Below are 18647 nucleotides of genomic sequence, written 5' to 3' on the forward strand. Positions count from 1 at the left end.
AGCCAGTAAACTTGGTTTTGGGGTGGAGTACAAGGAATTATGTGGGATACTCCCAGGAGTCTATAGAGACCGTTACGTCTTCTATAATACCTTTGGTGCTACTATGGATCTATTAGCAAGCTAGAGCATAGTAGTGGTCTTTCTTAGATATCCTTGGAGTTTAAGTTTAAACATGATTTCTTTGGTCATAACATTGATTTCAGATCCTAATTCAAAAAGAGTGTTTGGAACAACAATTCCATTTATGTGAACATCTAGTACTAGGCTTCCAATATCTAGATACTTGGGGATGATTACTCTCCTAAGAATTATATTGGCTAGCTTCCCTATAACATTGATAGTTGGGGAATCCCTTCTCTTTGTTCTAGTAATTTTGAAACATTCCTCTTTAATGAACATGTTATAGATAGGAACATTATTCATGGCTTTGAGGAGAGGTATTTTGACACATAGATTCTTTAATTCTCCTAGAAGTTCAACTTCTTCTACGGTTTGCAATTTTTTGGTTTTCAACCTTTCCATAAAGAGAGTTTTTTGTTGGGTGAGATGAGGCACAAAATCATCCTTCTCTTCCTCGATATTTTCTATTATATAAGGTGGATGGATATCTGGAGTGACTACCCTTAAGCTAAGGTTCACTTCCTTGATTTTTACACCATAATTTTGGTAGGTAGTTTCTCCGTTGTAGAATAGTTGAGCTTGCTTATTACTGGGATTTCGATTTGGATGGGAAAACATCTAGGGTTGCTTTGAATGAATGTTCTAGGGTAGATATTTTTTCTAAGGAGAAGGAATCTAGGTAGGTCATTGGATCACATGAGGCCTCCATACTTGTGATGGATTACCCTATTGAGGTGGTTGATTAAGATATGGATGGAAGGGAGGAGCAATATATTGAGGAGGATATAGAAAAGGAGTTAGAATAAGCTAGGGTGAATGATTAAGAGGAAGCCAAAGTTGAGATTTAGTATTATAATTAGTATTAAAAGGAGAAGGGAAGTTCATACCATTTTATAATTTCCATAGATTAAAATAATTGGTCCATGCTCCCTTAGGCTCATTGGTACATATCCTTCAGACCTAGAAAATATAGACATTTATCAGTGGAAAGGTTATCCTAACATACAAATCATACTTATTAGATATTTAAAGGACATGCATTCCTAGGATGTATTTTAGTACATTGAGGGGAAAATATGGATACTACATTTTTTGCTTCCTCTTATTTTCTTTCGATCTCTAAGGTGTCCATATGAATGGAAAATGTGTGTAATATATTAGTCTTCATGTCCTACAACATACATCCTATTTCATTTTTAGTAATCAGGAAGGAGGAGGAAGGACTTATTGAAAATTTAATTTCTCTACCTCTCTTTCTAGTGGCTCTCAAATGATTTCTGAAAACCTATTCTATGTCATCATAAGTGAGCTAGTATATATTTCCATTGGCTAGAAAGTTGAGTGTTTCCATTAGATATTTCTTGACTCCTTGTAGTAGAAATAGCTTCAAGGAGTCTAGGTCCAAAGTGTAATTATGTGCCCTTCTATAACTCAATTGGAAACTCTCCTCAAAGTCTTCTAGAGACCCATTGTCTCCTTGTATCATTTTGAATATTTCATCTTTGGAATTCATTTATTTGCAATAATATTAGTATTTGTTTTTGACATATTGATGCATTTGTTACCATGTGGTAATGTTATTTCATTATAAGCTCATGAACCATTGAAGCATTGTATCATTCATGAAAGAAGGAAACAACTTGATCTTCTGCTCATTAGTGGTGTAACCATAAGTCCTATATACCACAACAAACTCAAAGATGAAACTATTAGGACTCTCTATAACAAAACCATCGAAGTGTGGGAGCATAGATTGGTTGATGTTTTTTATTCTAGATTCTCCACTTGTTTCTTTGATGGGAAATGTAAACACTTCTAGTTTTTTATCTTCAACCCTAGTGTTGGTGCGCTATGTGTTATAAATAAATTAAGGGAGCAATGAAATACAAAAAATATTGTATTAACACAAATATATAAATGCATAAAAAAAGAGAGACACAGTTATGCATGGTTCACCCAATTTGGTCTATGTCCAAGGAGAAACAACTAGTCCTTCCTTTCACATTGTCCAGTAAAATGAAGAGACACAACCTACAAGAGATCTACAATAATTTCTTCTTTTATCTCACACAATATCCTCTCTCTCTCTCTTTCACTCAAAATAATAATCCACAGTCACAATACAATTCTCTCATATAAACTAAGGGGGTACATTCCGATGAGCTTCAGTATTGCAGCAAGAATGTTGGAACTCCCAAGGCTACCAACTTTAATTATTAACATGGGCTTTGTACACACTTAAGAGGTATCGACACTATATGTGTAGCATACAATGTGTCCTTAATTTGATTTCATGATGTAATGGAGTGCATGTAATGAAATCAAATCCTAAACTAATTGTAGAAAATGAAATTCTTGAGATGGAATCCTTAACCTATTGCAAGAAAGAAAATACAAGGAAAGAAGCCTCTTCTAATTGCCTAAATTAAATATCTTGAACTAAATGTCAACCATCACATTTCAAGGATTTTAGATCCATTAACATATTTCATTGGATGTGACAGAAAAGAAAATCATCATTGTATTATCCAATTCATAAATTTTTCCATTAACCCAAATTAGTAAGATGTTTATAAAGGAAAGTCCTAAGTGGTGTTTATCCCTCCTCAACCATTGAGAGAGCCTAGAGGTCATGATTCAACTCTAAGGGACCAAAACCAATATTTTTTAGAAAATATGGGAAAGTATATACACACTGGCAATGTACTACAGGGAACTACAAGATGTTTCAGATTTAGTACAAGAAGTTATAATTAATCGAATGACCAAGAAAATAAAATCCAAATTGGATGGGACAATTCTTTTTGTTGACTAGGATGTATTAGGTCTCCATTCCAAGTGGAATCACTTAAAAAGACCAAGGATAACTCATGCTAAAAAATAGCAGAAAATTATTAGTCTAAAATCTAGAAATTTGAGAACTAGTGAGCTAGTAAATCTATCAACATAGTCAAGTGCAAATGAAATGGGGTAAAATTTGTTATTAAAATAGATTTTTTTGTGATCTAATGCAAGTGTAATCAAATCAATTGAAGCTCGTTATCACATTCTAAAAATTAGCAGAATTTTTCTATTATTTTCCACAAGAGACTTCTAGGAATCTAGATTTGGGAATAAGCCAACTAATCCAAGTAGCCCAATGATTACTATGACCTTCTAAATCTGTTCCAAGTATTAAATGATTCTTGCGATCCTACAAAAGAACGTAATTAAACCATTTAACACAATCCTACAACAAGAAATCATCAATACTAAATGTAGAAATAGGAAAAAAATAAGAACAAGAGATACATGTGAATAAGAAGTGAAAGGAAGAAGAGTAAATTGTACGAAAGGGCTTTGAGGCTCCTAGGATGGCCAAGCCTAAGGAAACTTAAAGTCCTATGAAGGAGACCAAGATTTAGAAGCTGATCATGACACCAATCTTCATTATTTCCATCAATACAATTACATTACTACAAGAAATGAAAGCGGAGCTAGAAAAATACGAGTTCTCTCCACAGGAAGACTAATAAAAATCAACCCCTAGAGGAAAATTTGACTTGGTAATTATACAAAATGATTAGGAAGCATTCCCCATAAGAGGAGGAAGCTTTCCCTACCAAAATCCCTCAAATAGTGAATCTCGTTCCCAATACTAGGAATCTGCATTAAATGACGAGGAACACAAAATGGAAAATTTTAGGGGCTAATACTCATAGGTGGGCTAATTTTCCATGATATTTCCAAAAAAACAATTTGCCAATTTCCATTTTTTATCAAAATTGATTCGCCCAAATTTTACAATATACAATTATTTTACCTTAAAAGTTGCCAACATTTTATAGAGAGTATATAAAATCATTATAAATTTGAATAATTTTACAAATACATCAATAAATATTTTACAGTTTGCATATTAGGGACCAGTGAATTTCGCCAATGCTTTTAAACTTCAAGATAATTTTCCACCCTTAAAATTTTCCCTATAACACATTCCTATTTTCTCAATCATTGGAGCTCTAGAATCTGTGCAATAATTTTAGAATATCTTCTTGATTTATTATTTAATATTGATCCTCCTGTAGTAGGGATAAGTCCCTAAATTATATCATCCTGTAAATATTCATAATCTGCCTAATATTCTCACAATATTCCACAAAAATAAATAATATTAGGCACAAATATGCAATTATCCATAAGCCTTCCTAATGAACATATTAACGTTAAAAAGTACATTATCTAATGCAAAAATAGAGGTTTAATGTGTTGAAGGATGGTCAGATGGGCCTTAATTTATGTCTAATTTGGAGGCCCATCATACCCCCTACTGAAAGTATTGCTCATCTCCTGAGCAAATCAGTGACCTCATAATGCCTCATTCATGGCCTTAGTGGCCTCCATGATTTGTACATTCCTGCCATTTTCCCCTTATATAAGATGGGTTCTTTAAGATTTTTCGGTTTGGAAATGTCTTCCACCTCCTTTTCCAATATCCTGCTACCTTTTTCCACCATTTGGACACCTGGAACCCTCAAAATGCCCTTAGATGAGATCCTAGAGTAATTCCTGTAGTAACTACAAGAAACCCTATAGCAACCTGTTTAATCATGTTTTGAGAAGAAATGATAGTTTGAGCCTATGGTAGGGCCTCAAGTTGACTTCCATGCCCCTCAATGCCATTTTGGACCAGCTTTTCCATGCCTTTCTCCCCTTTCTATAACATATTTTAGGCCTTGGATAAAGTCTAGAAGGAGATTAGAGACCCCTTGGAAAGCCTCTTTTCATCACTATAGTTTGAGTTCTATTTTGATGGTGAATGCCTTCTTGGATTTTTTTTCCTTCTTCTTATCTTTTGTGGGCTAGATGATTGCCTAATGGGCTTTGGAGTTCTATGTTTTGATTCTATCTCTCTTAGGCATTGCCATATTGGTTTTTAGCACACATTTTTCCTTTCTTCCTTCTTGTAGAAACATTTTGCCTTCTTTTAGTAGTCATTCCTTCTCCTGCAAGGTATTATAACTATATGGGAGTGTTGAGAAATGATGTAGAGGGTTTTGAGGATGATGCTAGGGCTCAAAGAGAGTAATGTAGGCTTGTGAAAATGGAGAGGATGTACTCTGTGTGTTTTCCTCAAGAAATTTTCAGGGTGCGATAGAGTGTAGGGTTTGCTCTTGAAAAGTGTTAATTTTTTCTTATGAAATAGGATGGATGAATGATGGACAGATAATGGATATGAAATGGATGGAGGGCTTGGAGTTCTTTGGTGACTTGGAATTTTCATAAATTTCCTCTTTTAACTATTGTCCTCACTCAAAATCATCACCCTTCCTAATTTTTCTTTTCCACATTGCAAGAGGGAGTTAGCTACAATTAATTAGTTGAGGGTGGCTGAGACTGTTGACCCATCCTTAGCTTTATAAAACCTCACCTCTCATGCATTGACAACAAATTTATAACTATAATATGCTCAAGGGAAGAGGTCAAGAATATTTCATACATGTACCTAATTGATGGTTGTTGGAGAGGCATGCATGATGTTGTTGAGTTGATGATTGATCCATGCTTCCCTGGAGGTGCTAATTTTCTTTTCTTTCTTATGCATAGGTCTTCATAGCTTGTTGATTCTTTGACTGATAAGGTTGTTGTGTGCAATTTTATTTCTAGTGTTCAATATTTTGTTGGTGGAGTGGATGGACTACTTACTAAGGAGGGTGTTCCCCCTTTTCAATCTTCAAAAATGGCTTCATGCTGCTCAAGGTGGCTAGATCTTTTGCTGTGTGAGTGAAGAAAGAATTGATGTTGAGTTCTATTATAACTCTGCACGCTGCTTACAGGAGGAATCCTCTTCCAGTAGAAGTCATTTAATTCCTCTTTGAGACCTCATTGATGCATGTGGGATTAATAAAATTTCATAGGAGGTATAAGGACGGGGTCGAAATCATCAAGACACGGTGTAGGTGGTGGAAATGTTGATGACAATTTTTTATTTTATTTTTTTCATGTAAGACACAATGGAATTTGATGATGCATTTTGGTTAGATGGAGTGGATGATTGTTGGAAGTGGTGTTGGGGGACTATATCAATCTTCCCTAAAGAATACATGACCTTTTGATCCCTTTCTCCAATTAGATTGCCTCATGTAGCTTCTTCTTAGCCATCCTGTAGTACTACAGGATCTTTCTCTAGTAATTCAGTACAACCTCCTATAGCAGACTTGTTTTATCCATTTCTCAAAAGCAATAGAAGGGATTGACCTAAACTTTTTTGAGCAAGTTTCCATTATCCTTATGCAGCTCCCCATAAAACATATTGGCCAATGGATGCATGAATCTTGAGAAAAATAAAAAAATGGATGGAGATGATGGAGGTCGATTTCTGGAAAACTGTTTAGTTGAATTTGCTGAAATTGCTTGGGAATGTTACCATCATCCATATGCATTTTCCCGTGAAACAACTTTTCAAATGTATGCATGAATATTGAGAAAATTCAAAAATGGCTGTAGGTGATGGAGGTCAATTTCTCAAAACATGTGAACCAGAATTTACTAAAATTGCTTGGGCATGTTACTATCATCCATATGCATCTCCCCCTAAAACAACTTGGAAAAAAGATGCATGGTTTTCAATATATGACAAAATTAATTTTTTTCTTTATGTATTTGTGTTTCCTATAGTAACTAAAAGATCTTCTTGTAGCATTTTAGGACAACAACGAAAATGAGTGGTAAAAGCTTGGGAATGATGAGTGGATGGTTGAAATAGATGAAGGTGATGGATTGGCATGGTCTTAGTCCTTCTAGAGCATCTTAGAAAAGGAGGAGAAAGTCCAAGTTTGAATTCCTTTGACTTAGCTTTTGATAAACTTTTTTTTGGTGGCTAACTTGTTTTTGTTGCTTGCAGAGGCTGGAGAACGCCTGCATTCATGAGAGAGAGATACATGGAGAAAATGTTTTTTCTTTTTCTTTTTCTTTCTTTTCTTCTACGCCTACTGGCTACCTCAATGAGGTTTTCAACTAGTAGGTCTGCCTAGGCACCTCAAAGGAGGTTTCCACCTAGGATATTTTTTTTTCCTTTTTTTTTTACCAACCCATTGACTGCCTCATGGTGGTTTTCAATCAATGAGCCAATCTCAAATGCCTCAAAGGAGGTTTTCACTTGAGATTTTATTTTTTTCTACCCTACTCTACTCGAAAAACAAAATCTCTTTCAAATATAAGAATACTTCCAATGGAGCCATGTGCACATCAAGATGATAGATAAACTAATGTGTAGGCTTGTCATGAATTCTTTGACATGTACCTAAATATAAGAGACCAAATCCTTTGACTGAGATGAGATTAGGAATTATTGAAGAAGAGTGTTTTGTTGCAGCTTAACACTTTTCTAGAACCATATTTCAATATAGTTGTGATGCCCCTAGTCCACTTATTGATTTAAATAATCTTGGATGTCTTCTTCTTCCATGAAATTAAGATATTTTTCTTTTTGTTGATTATTCTGTTGAACACATAGAGGATCTAATGGTGAACATGAGGGAACTTTCATAATCTATGATTTTGATGGCATGATCCTTTGGTCTTCTCATTTGAATCTTATTCTTTTAGATGTGGTTCTTCAATGACATCAATAAAATCTCTTTTCTGAAATACCTTTCTTGACCTAAGATGAATACCATTTATATCAAGAGAAGATGTTTGGAAGTTTTGTGCCCCAACATTGTAAGTGGTTTGAGCTACTTACTTGTGCGGGTTTGGAAATGGTAGTACAGGTAGTTGAGTGGGAGTGGATATTTTAGATGGATGTGGTTGGGGTTGTTGTTGTGGTGGAGGTGGATGGTAGGGATAACATAGAATTGAGTATGGAGGATATTGAGGAAAAAATCGAGGATATTGTGGATGGCTCCCATAAGTTCCTTTCCAACCTTGTTGCTAAGATTAGTTTTGGGATTGATGTGGCCAAGGTTTCCAAGGAAAGTGTGTGTTCCAATCACTTTGAGATGGATGTGTGTTGGCTTATATGGGCTGACGTAGGTTTGGAAGAATTATTTAGTGAAACAAATCGTGCAGCTATCAACCTTTTTGGTAATAGTTCACGGAGCGTGGACTGAGGTCTTACTTGAGGTAGTAGGAGAGGGTGCTGGAATCAGGTTTCTGCACCCTGGGGATGTTTTGATGTGGTCTGGAGGGTTTGTGCACCGTTCCGTGGCTCTGCGCCACTCTACTTTGTGCAGATCCAGTCCTAGAATACTCCCTGATACTTATTAATGCACTGTTTATACATTCAACCTACTTTTTATGGTCTTTAAGTAAACATTTAACCGAATTAACTAGTTCGCACACTTATAATAGATATAGATTCACATATATTCATAACATGAGCATATGCGTAAAGATCAAACAATTATATTAACCATGCATTAACTAGATCTGTGATAGCTCAGATTTAAACAGAATTTCAAAATCAACTTATCTTTATTCACTTTCTTCACTAATACATCCAGATCCGTCCTGCGCACTCAGTTGTAGGGGTACGCACACACAGCTGTAGACTCTTCCAGGTCTCTGTACACACAGCTGCAGAGCCTCTATCTACTACCCAAAACCCTTGACTCAGACTTACTGACGCTTCAAGACTTTTCTTCTCAAAAACCCATTACATGACAGATCATAGATTACATACCAAAAAAAACTACCTTCTATCCATAGAGCCTCGCTCTATTTATACATTTCCATGGACCACGATCCATGGGCGGGCTGACTCAACTTACATTTCCATACATTATTTTTGGGTGGACTACCCTTTGACTCAACTTATTATAAATCGCGCTCCGCGCATCCCGTGGAGTCTTTACCCTATCTTTACCCAAAATTTTGGGCTTCGTGCCCCATGAACATTGCACGGGGTTTCCGCTACCCAAAAATCCCCCAACACAATCATCATGACTCGTCTTGAGTCACTCAGCTAGTGTGGTAATCTTTGCGCGGATATCGGTCATCAACTTCTGCACGTCGCATGTCCCTTCAACAAATTCTGCTGCGAGCCTCTGTACCCATTCCAAGTGAGCTGCCTAGCACGTGCTGTTTCTTACTCGGTATCATACATTGTCTGCATATGCATTAACTTGCATTCAATCATTGTAGAGATGCTAAATGCTTCATCAACCCAGGGCTGGATGTGTTCTTTAAGGACTGCCTCCTGTTGCCGTATCGCATCAATTTGGGCCTTGAGAGCTTGGGCCTGCTTCATTTTGGCCAACCATTGTGTGATAGTGACCATCTGTGCATCCCCTCGAGTCGTATCATAGGCCTGTTGTAACTCGCGCGCCTCGGTATCCACTTACTGTATGGTTGGGTCCTCCTCGAGGGATGTGAGCATAACAAGAGACTGATCCAGTAGTCCTGAGCATTTTCATACAACGCTCCTCATCGTTGGTCCTGACAACAGATCCATTTGTTTGCTTATATGGGCCTAACCCAGGTTGGGAAGAATTATTTAGCCAAAAAAATCCCACAGCTAGCCCTTTCAGCAACACTCCGCAAAGCGCAGACTAAGGTCTCACCCGAGGTAGTAGGGGAGGGTGCTAGAACCAGGTTTCCGCACCTAAGGATGCCTTGATGTGATCTGGAGGGTTCGTGCACTGTTCCGTGGCTTTGCACCACTCTCCTTCACGCAAATCTAGTCCCAAAATACTCCTTGGTACTTATTAATGCACTATTTATAGATTCAACCTAGTTTTTATGGTCTTTAAGCAAACGTTTAACCGAATTAACCAGTTTTCATACTTAGAATAGATACAGGTTCACATATATTCATAACATGAGCATACGCGTAGAGATCAAACAATTATATTAACCATGCATTAATTAGATCCATGATAGTTTAGATTTAACAAAGAATTTTAGAATCAACATATATTTATTCACTTTCTTCACTAATACATCCAGATCTGTCCTGCACACTTAGCTGCAGGGGTTTGTGAACATAGTTGCGGACTCTTCCAAACCTCTATGCACACAGCTACAAAGCCTTTATCTACTACCTAAAACCCTCGACTCGGACTTATTGATGCTTCAAGACTTTTCTTCTCAAAAACCCATTACATGACAAATCCAAGATTACATACCAAAAAAAGCTACCTTCTATCCATAGAGCCTCGCTCTATTTATACATTTCCATGGACTGCGATCCATGGGTAGGCCAACTCAACTTACATTCCTTTAAATTATTTTTTGGTGGACTACCCTTTGACTCAGCTTATTATAAATCGCGCTCTGCGCATCCCGTGGAGTCTTTACCCTATCTTTACCCGAAATTTCAGGCTTTGTGCCCCATGACCGTTGTGTGGGGCTTCCGCTAACCAACAATGTGCATAAGCTTAAAATTGTGAATTGGGATCTTGCCTCATATCAGGTTGAATAGGCTACCATTGTACTCTTGGAGCTACATAACATAGCTGCATTGGTAATTTACTTTCTCCATTATCCTCCTAGTAAACTTCCTTCAATCTTGGTAATGAGGGGAAATATTTAACATGTTCTTCTCCATGGACACCAGAAATATCAACATCTTCTTTTTCCTCATCTTTCATTCTTAACATTTCTACTTGTTCACATAGATTGCTAAGAATTTCTGTTTTAAAGTTATCTAGAAAATTTCCAAGTTTAGCTTGGCTTACTGATATTGATGTTGATTGACCTACTCTTGCCCTTCTTCTTGATATGTGTTTGTATGTTTCACAAATTTCTTCAAATGATAATTGGTATACATCACCTCTACTCATGAGATAAAGGAGATGAATCCATTCATCCCTAATTGTTCTAATTAAGAGGGTTTTAAGTGTGTTAGATCCTAAATGATGTAATTTTCACCTCTTAACATTATATATGAACCTCTATATTAGATCTTCAAGGATCTCATCTTCTCTTTGATTCATTCTAAATATTTCTTCCTTAAGATCACGGTCTCTATATTTTTATAGAAATATCCTTTGCATATCATTCCATGATCTTATTGAATTAGTCCCTAAACTCATGAACCATTTAAGAGCTCTATCCTTCAATGTTTTTGGAAACAATCTTAATTTTTTGGTGTTTAATAGGTAACCATAAGATCTACAAAGGATTTCAAATTCAAAGAGAAAGGTTTCTGAATCCTTTGACCTTAGACCATGAAAGTTTGGAAGAAAATATGGAGGGATGTTCTTCATATGCACACTGACATCAATATCTTGAATGGGAAATCCAAGAGGATCTTCTTCATTTTCATCATTTCCATCCATTTCTTCTTCCTTCTCTGCCACCTCTTCTTCTTCTACCTGCAAAAGTGAATGGTGATGTGGCTCTTACTATACCACGCGATCAAATGGGGGGGTTGGTGTTGGAGAAGTATTTTTTTTTTGAATAAGAACGCTAATGCAATGCAATTTTCTTTTTTTGAAATGAAATATGCCTAATGCAATTTTTTTTGTTTGTGTAGAAAGCAAAAGAAATGAATCAAATAGGGAAGAAAACAATGCATATTTTGACACGTCCCTAACAACAGCGCAAAAAAGTGATGAGCCTCAGTATTGCAGCAAGAATGTTGCAACTCCCAAGGCTACCAGCTTTAATTATTAACCCGAGGTTCGTAAAAACTTAAGAGTTATTGGCATTATGTGTGAAGCATACAATGTGTCCTTTTGCTTTCATGTTGTAATGAAATTAAATCCTAAACTAATTGTAGAAAATGAAATGCTCGAAATGAAAACCTTAACCTATTACAAGAAATAAAATACAAGGAGAGAAACATATTCTAATTTCATAAAGTAAAGATCATGAACTAAATGAAAACCATTACATTAAAATATTTTAGATCCATTAACAGAGTTCATTGGATGTGAAAATCAAGAAAATCATCATTATATTATTCAATTCATAAATTTGTCCATTAACCCAAATCACTAAGATGTTTTGCATGGGTTAAAAGGAAAGTCCTAATTGGTGTTTATACCTCCTCAACCATTTATGTAGAGCCTAGGCGTCATGATTCAACCTTGAGGGACCAAAACAAATCTTTTTGAGAAAATCTGGGCAAGTATATACACACTAGAAGAGTACTACATGAAACTACAGGATGTATCAGATTTACTACAGGAAGTTATAATTCTTCAAATCACCAAGAAAATAAAATCCAAACTAGATGGGACAAATTTTGTTATTGACTATGCTATATTAGGTCTCAATTCCAAGTGGAATCATTCAAAATCACCTCTGTTAACCCATGCTCAAAAATAGAAGAACATTATAATAGTCTAAAATCTAAAATTCGAGAACTAGTGAACTAGTAAATCTATAAAATGCCTAACCTAATCAAGTGAAAATGCAATGGGGTAATTTTGGTTATTAAATAAATATTTTTTGTGATATAGTGTAAGTTGAATCAACTTGATTGAAGCTTTTTAGCATGTTATACAAAATATCATAAATTTACTGTGATTTGCCACAAGGGACTTCTAGAAATCTAGATTTGGGAAGAAGAATACTAATCTAAGTAGCTCAATGATTACTATGACCTTCCAAATATGTTACAAGGATGAAATTATTCTTGTGATCCTAAAAAAGAACTTACTTCAACCAGTTAACCCAATCCTACAACAAGAAATCATCAATACGAAATGTAGAAATACGAAAAAAAACAATAACAAGAGATGCATGTGAATAAAAAGTGAAAGTAAGAAGAGTAAACGATACAAAAGGGCTCTGCGGCTCCTAGGATGGCCAAGCCCAAGGAAAATTAGAGTCCTATGAAGGAGAACAAGGTTTAGAAGTTGAACATGACACCAATCTTCATTATTTCCATCAATACAATTACATCCCTTCAAGAAATGAAAGTGGAGCTGCAAAAATACGGGTTCTCTCCACAAAGAAAACTTATAAAAATCAACCCCTATTAGTGAGAATTCCCCATGAAAGGAGGAATATTTCCCCACCAGAATCCCTCAAATAGTGGATCTGGTTCCCAATACTAGGAATCTGCATTACATGACAAGGAACACATTCCTAGATTTTCTCAATCATTGGAGCTCTAGAATTTGTGCAATAATTTTAGAATATCTTCTTGATTTATTTTTTAATATTGATCCTTCTGTAGTAGGGAGCAATTACCTACATTATCTCCTCCTCCAAATCTTCATAATTTGGCTAATATTCTCACAATATTCTAGAAAATAAATAATTTTAGGCACAAATATGCAATTATCCATAAACCTTCCTACTGAACATATTAAAGTTAAAAATACATTATCTAATGCAAAAAGAGAGGTTTAATATGTTGAAGGATGGTGAGATGGGCTTTAATTTATGTGTAATTTGGATGCCCATCACCTCCTAGGGAAAAAAACTCTAAATTAACATAACTTCTAGTGTCAGATCATCTTCCTAATGAATGATCCAGATTGACTAAAAAATTACAATATTTTACTAGGAAAATTTTCGTCTATTTTTGGCTTTGAGGGCACTTCCCTTGAACCACCACAAGGGAGGCTCATAAAATTCGTCGTCACCCCCTTGGAATCCCCAGAAAACAATAAATCAAGTGGCGTTGCCACCCCATTAGGAATAGGGATCCAACACGACTGAAACAAAAACCTTTGAACAATCAGGAAGATAATAAGGCTTCACACCTAACAATGTGAAGGTCTTTCTCATTCTACAAGCTCCTCAAAGATCCTCGCTTTCTTATCAAAAAGGGCCTCAAAGGTCCCTATGGATAGGGAATGATGCTCATAGTTAGCTAAAAAGGGTTGGTTTATAGTGGAAGTGGGCGTTATTGGTAGAAATGTTTATGTATTGTCCCTAATTCTTCAAGGCATGTAAGAAAAAGTTTTCTTTTTTATTTTCCTATATTTTTTGAAAAGGAGATGCTAATTTTTATTTTCATTTTCTTTATGTAGGATATGAAATGAAAGAAAGAGAAAATAAAAATAAATAAAAATGTGATACATACTCGGACACCTCCTCCGAAACGACACCAAAAAGTGATGGTTGTCAGTATTGCAACAACAATGCTACAACTCCCAAGCGTCTTAACTTTAATTATTAAATTAAGGTCCATAAAAACATAAGACGGGTGAACAATGTATGTGCAATAGGAACTATCTGTTTATTTTCTTGATTTTTAAGTAGGTAGAAGTATTGAAATGAATGTTAGATGTACAAATCCCAAGTTAACTAATCTATGCCATATGAAAAATACAAATACATAAAATGAATTGTTGCAAGGAAAATGACATGCAAACCTAACCTACTTGCAATGAAAGAAACCATGCTTGCACACTTATATACCAAATGAAATGAATGGAAATAATACTTGCACACTTCTATGCTATCTGCAAGTAAAGGAAAAACATACTGTTGAAATGAAAGATTGTGAATTCAAAACCCTAATTTGGCGGAAAAAGCAATTTTTTAAAGCGAATTAACAAAAGCATCTATGATCTCTCTATGCTGACAATCCATTATCAGTGTTACAAGAGTTTTTTAATATGCTAAATAAATAAAATCATGAATTCATTGTGAAGCCAAGTGAGAATGGAGGGTTGTTACATGCTACTATATGACTCCCTCTTTTGTTACAGGAGATAGTCCAATGAGCATGTAAAAAAAGAAAAATATGAGTTTGAGAGGCAAGAAAGATATGGAAATATTAGAAATTGATAAAAAAAACCTATTCAAATATTTAAGGCATCCTATTGCAAATTTACCCTAATAAAACCAAACTCTATATGTTTCTTGTAGCTACAAAACTAGTTGCACAACAAATGAAAATAGTGAACCATGAATGTGTAACAACAAGAGAAATAGAGTGAATGAGGATTTGAAATGACATTAAATGGTGCTACTAATAAAATAAAATTCACAAATAAATTATAAGAAAGAGTTGTTCATAATTCATATTTTTAACTATGCATGAGTGTTATGAAAAGGTAACTTTCATAAATTCTACAAAAATAAATAAAAGCATAATACTAAACAAAATTATAGAAGGGGCCTCGAGCTCTTAGGGTGAGCCAAACCCAAGGATGCTTAGAGTCCTTAGAGGAAATCCAAACTAATATTTGAAATAGAACACCACTTCCATTAAATGAGAAACTTTTTTCACATTACAAAATTGCAAAAGTTGCTTGGAAATACAAACCTAGTCTTTCCTCTTGTTCTTAACACTCTTCTCTACATGTATGTTGGGATACTTGTGCCTCTTATTTATACAATTAGTGGGGAGCATCCTCCTAAAAATGATTTTATTTCCCCCAAAAAATCTCTATAAAAGGGGATTTTTCTCCTAGTACACCTCATAATTACAGGAAGGGGCTTTAAATGCACTCATCTAGCCAAGTTGGGGCTCTTGTGTATTTGGGAACAAGTCCTAAGAATATCTATAGTGTTGTATATCTTGATATTTATGAAATATCTCTTCAAATACTACACAATAAACATGTTAAGGCACATAAGTATGAAAAATGTTATTGACTCTTATAAGAACCCATTAAGATAGGAAAATGTATCACTAAGTGAAAAAAGTGGTTTTAATCTAGATTTTATGTGCTCAGGAGTGGACTGATGGGCCTTATGATTTACCTATTTGGGAGGCCCATCAACTACTATAAATAGGAATCGACTAAAAAAAACAAAGGTTAAATTTATATGGTTAGTTATTACTCATAGAAGTAGTTCATTAATACAAACATGTGACATCCCTAGTGGGTTGATTCTACTTGTAAACATTTTCCTTGTAATTATGTAACCATAAGTTAAATATGTTGAGAGAAAAGGACACAAATTCCATTAGTTTAGGATAGGGATTGCTTGAGGAATTGGTTATTTTGAATATTAGGTATGGGTTGAATCAGTGGTATTAATGGAGTTGATCATCTTATTAATCCAACTAAAAAACAAGGACATGTCCATGTTCCTTATGTAAAAATATACAATAAAAGGAAATGGAAAAATTTATGAGGAGCACGGGATGCATCAGCAACGAGAAGGGTCTATGCATACCCATGGTAGTGACGGATAGTTGGTATGTGCAAACACATAGATGAGACACTCCGTTAGGAGGGTGAATTACAACGAGAAGGGAGGTCGAGAGGTTCCTATGGAAATGAAAGAAAGAAATGATGTGTGATTTTATATGTGCAGGCATAGGAGGAGATCAAGAAAAGAGAGGGATGACAAGAGGCTCTTGGTTATATAACTGATTTATGGAGAGGGTAGAGAAGAATAGCAAGGTAGAGAGAATTCAAGGAGAGAGAAGCTCAGATGATAGTCCAACTGAGAAACCCAAAGGGCTTGCTATCTTATAATCATTGTGTAATGGCTATGCCTTACAGGGCCGATGAATCCATTGGAGACTATGTTGGTTGATAACTTCAGAGATGTGGAGGAACCTAGGGCTAGTGGGCTAATAACACCTGATGGTAGTTCCATGAGCTTGGGTTGAGAACATAGGTGGAAGTTACAATGAGAAGTTGTTGGAGAGTGCATTTTTATTCCTTTAGAGGTAACACAAGTAATGCAACCTTCTTATCCTTAACTATATCTCTCTCTCCACATCTAAATTGAGACTTTTTGTGTCTAAATCCCTAGAGATTTTGGCATGTTGTATTATAAGTCCCTTGGTATAAAATAAAGTGTTCCATGTGGTTGGTGGGTGAATGAATTGTAGCCTTGAGACACCTTGTTTCAGTTAATGATATTGGTCTGATGTGAAATTATTGAATAGTTGGTGGGTGAAGGTAGTGTATCCTTAAGACACCTTGTTTTAGCTTATGAAATTGGTCTAATTTATTGAGTGGAGAATGGCTATATCCAAGTGAGATGATTCATTGGCTTGATTTAATTAATTTGATACATAGTGAGTGGAGGTGAGGCAACCTCATGACACCCTATCTCAACTAATAATATTGGTTTAAGATTCCTCTAGAAGCACTACCTTAAGATCTGGAATCTAGCTCAGGGGTGGCTACTGCAAGAAAGGGTTGGTTGCAGTGTGTCTATGGTTAGATGGAGAGTTGAAGTCACAATATTAGTTGTTCAACACGTTTTTCCAGATAAGTGTATACTTAAGCCTTTATACGTTTATTGCCAAGCATATGTTTGATATGGAGGCTTAATGCTTGTAATCGTATTGATTTAATGTGCTATTTTATGGCTATGACATAATATGGAAGGTGATTTCCTTCATGCTTAAGGGATGTTGATTTTCTTGTAAGATCCTTTAGTAATGGAAAGGATTCTTGTATGTATTCATCAGATTTTTTCCTACTTTTTACCGGCCTAAGAGGCCTATAGACCTTTGAAATGTTAGGAGCTTGAATCTGGTCCAATGGGCCAAATTATTATTGGATAGAAAGATCTCTTTCTTATTTATTATGTAACTAACAAATTGACTATCAGGACTTATTATCAATTTCCAAATCCAGGAAGGACAATGTTACAGGTATGTATAAATCATAAATATATTACTAGTATGCTACGCTGAACCCTTTGTAAGCTCAAGAGGTATAACATTATATATATGTGTGTGTGTGTGTCTGTATGTATGTATGTTGAATGGGTTGGGCTAAGACCTATCGAATCTTAAGAAGGATAGCTAATGTACCCATATATATATATATATATATATATATATATATATATATATATATATATATATATATATATATATATATATATATATATATATATATATATATATATATATATATATATATCCATTTTTAGGATTGGTCCAAATCCTCTACAAGCTCAAGAAGAAAAGCAAGAATAATATAAATACGCATACATTAAAAGCTCACGAGGGATAACTGTAAGAAATTTCCAATAATACATATACACTCATATGGAAATGAGTAGCCACTAAGCCTTAAGGCATTAACGGTTAGACCCTTGAGTCATAAGAGGACATGTGCATGGGTGTTGTAACTAAGTGTTGAAGGAAAAAATGGTCCTAGCATATACCCATTTATGTCGCAGGGGTTGGAAATCTAGGGTCTGGAGGAGCAAGGAGGCTCAAGTGTTATATGCCATGTGATCAAGTGCCATGAAAAAGTGTGGAAGAGGGTAGCTTAGTGTCATTAGATGTCACAAGATGATCCTCACTATATACATAACCATATAAGTGTTTCCCCATATATTTCAATTGGAGGCATGGTCTAATCCCACTGAGATTTAATTGTCGGTGTGATGTGGCATCATGGGGGCCATTAGAAGGGTAACCTCTCGCTAAATCTCCACCATTGATTCCACATGTGCTTTCCACTATTGGATGGACCTTAGAGGTTTTATCCCAGAGATTTGGATGGGATCCTAGGATAAAATTGTTGAGAATTTATTGTTGGGATAACATGGTGGGATGAGGCTAGTTGTTAGGCGATTGGTGTATCAAGGTAGAGGATACCAAAATTAGTTATAGCATGAAAGTATGTTTTACCATTTACTGGAGGATCAGGTGGGACCCACAACTAGCATGGTAGACGATGTGGCCTCATAGTGATGTGGCATCCTGA

The sequence above is a fragment of the Pinus tabuliformis genome, chromosome 3_2 (genome assembly GCF_031772625.1).
Source record: "Pinus tabuliformis cultivar Carrire ecotype Pingquan chromosome 3_2, CPIR1, whole genome shotgun sequence".
In the NCBI taxonomy this organism is placed as follows: domain Eukaryota; kingdom Viridiplantae; phylum Streptophyta; class Pinopsida; order Pinales; family Pinaceae; genus Pinus; species Pinus tabuliformis.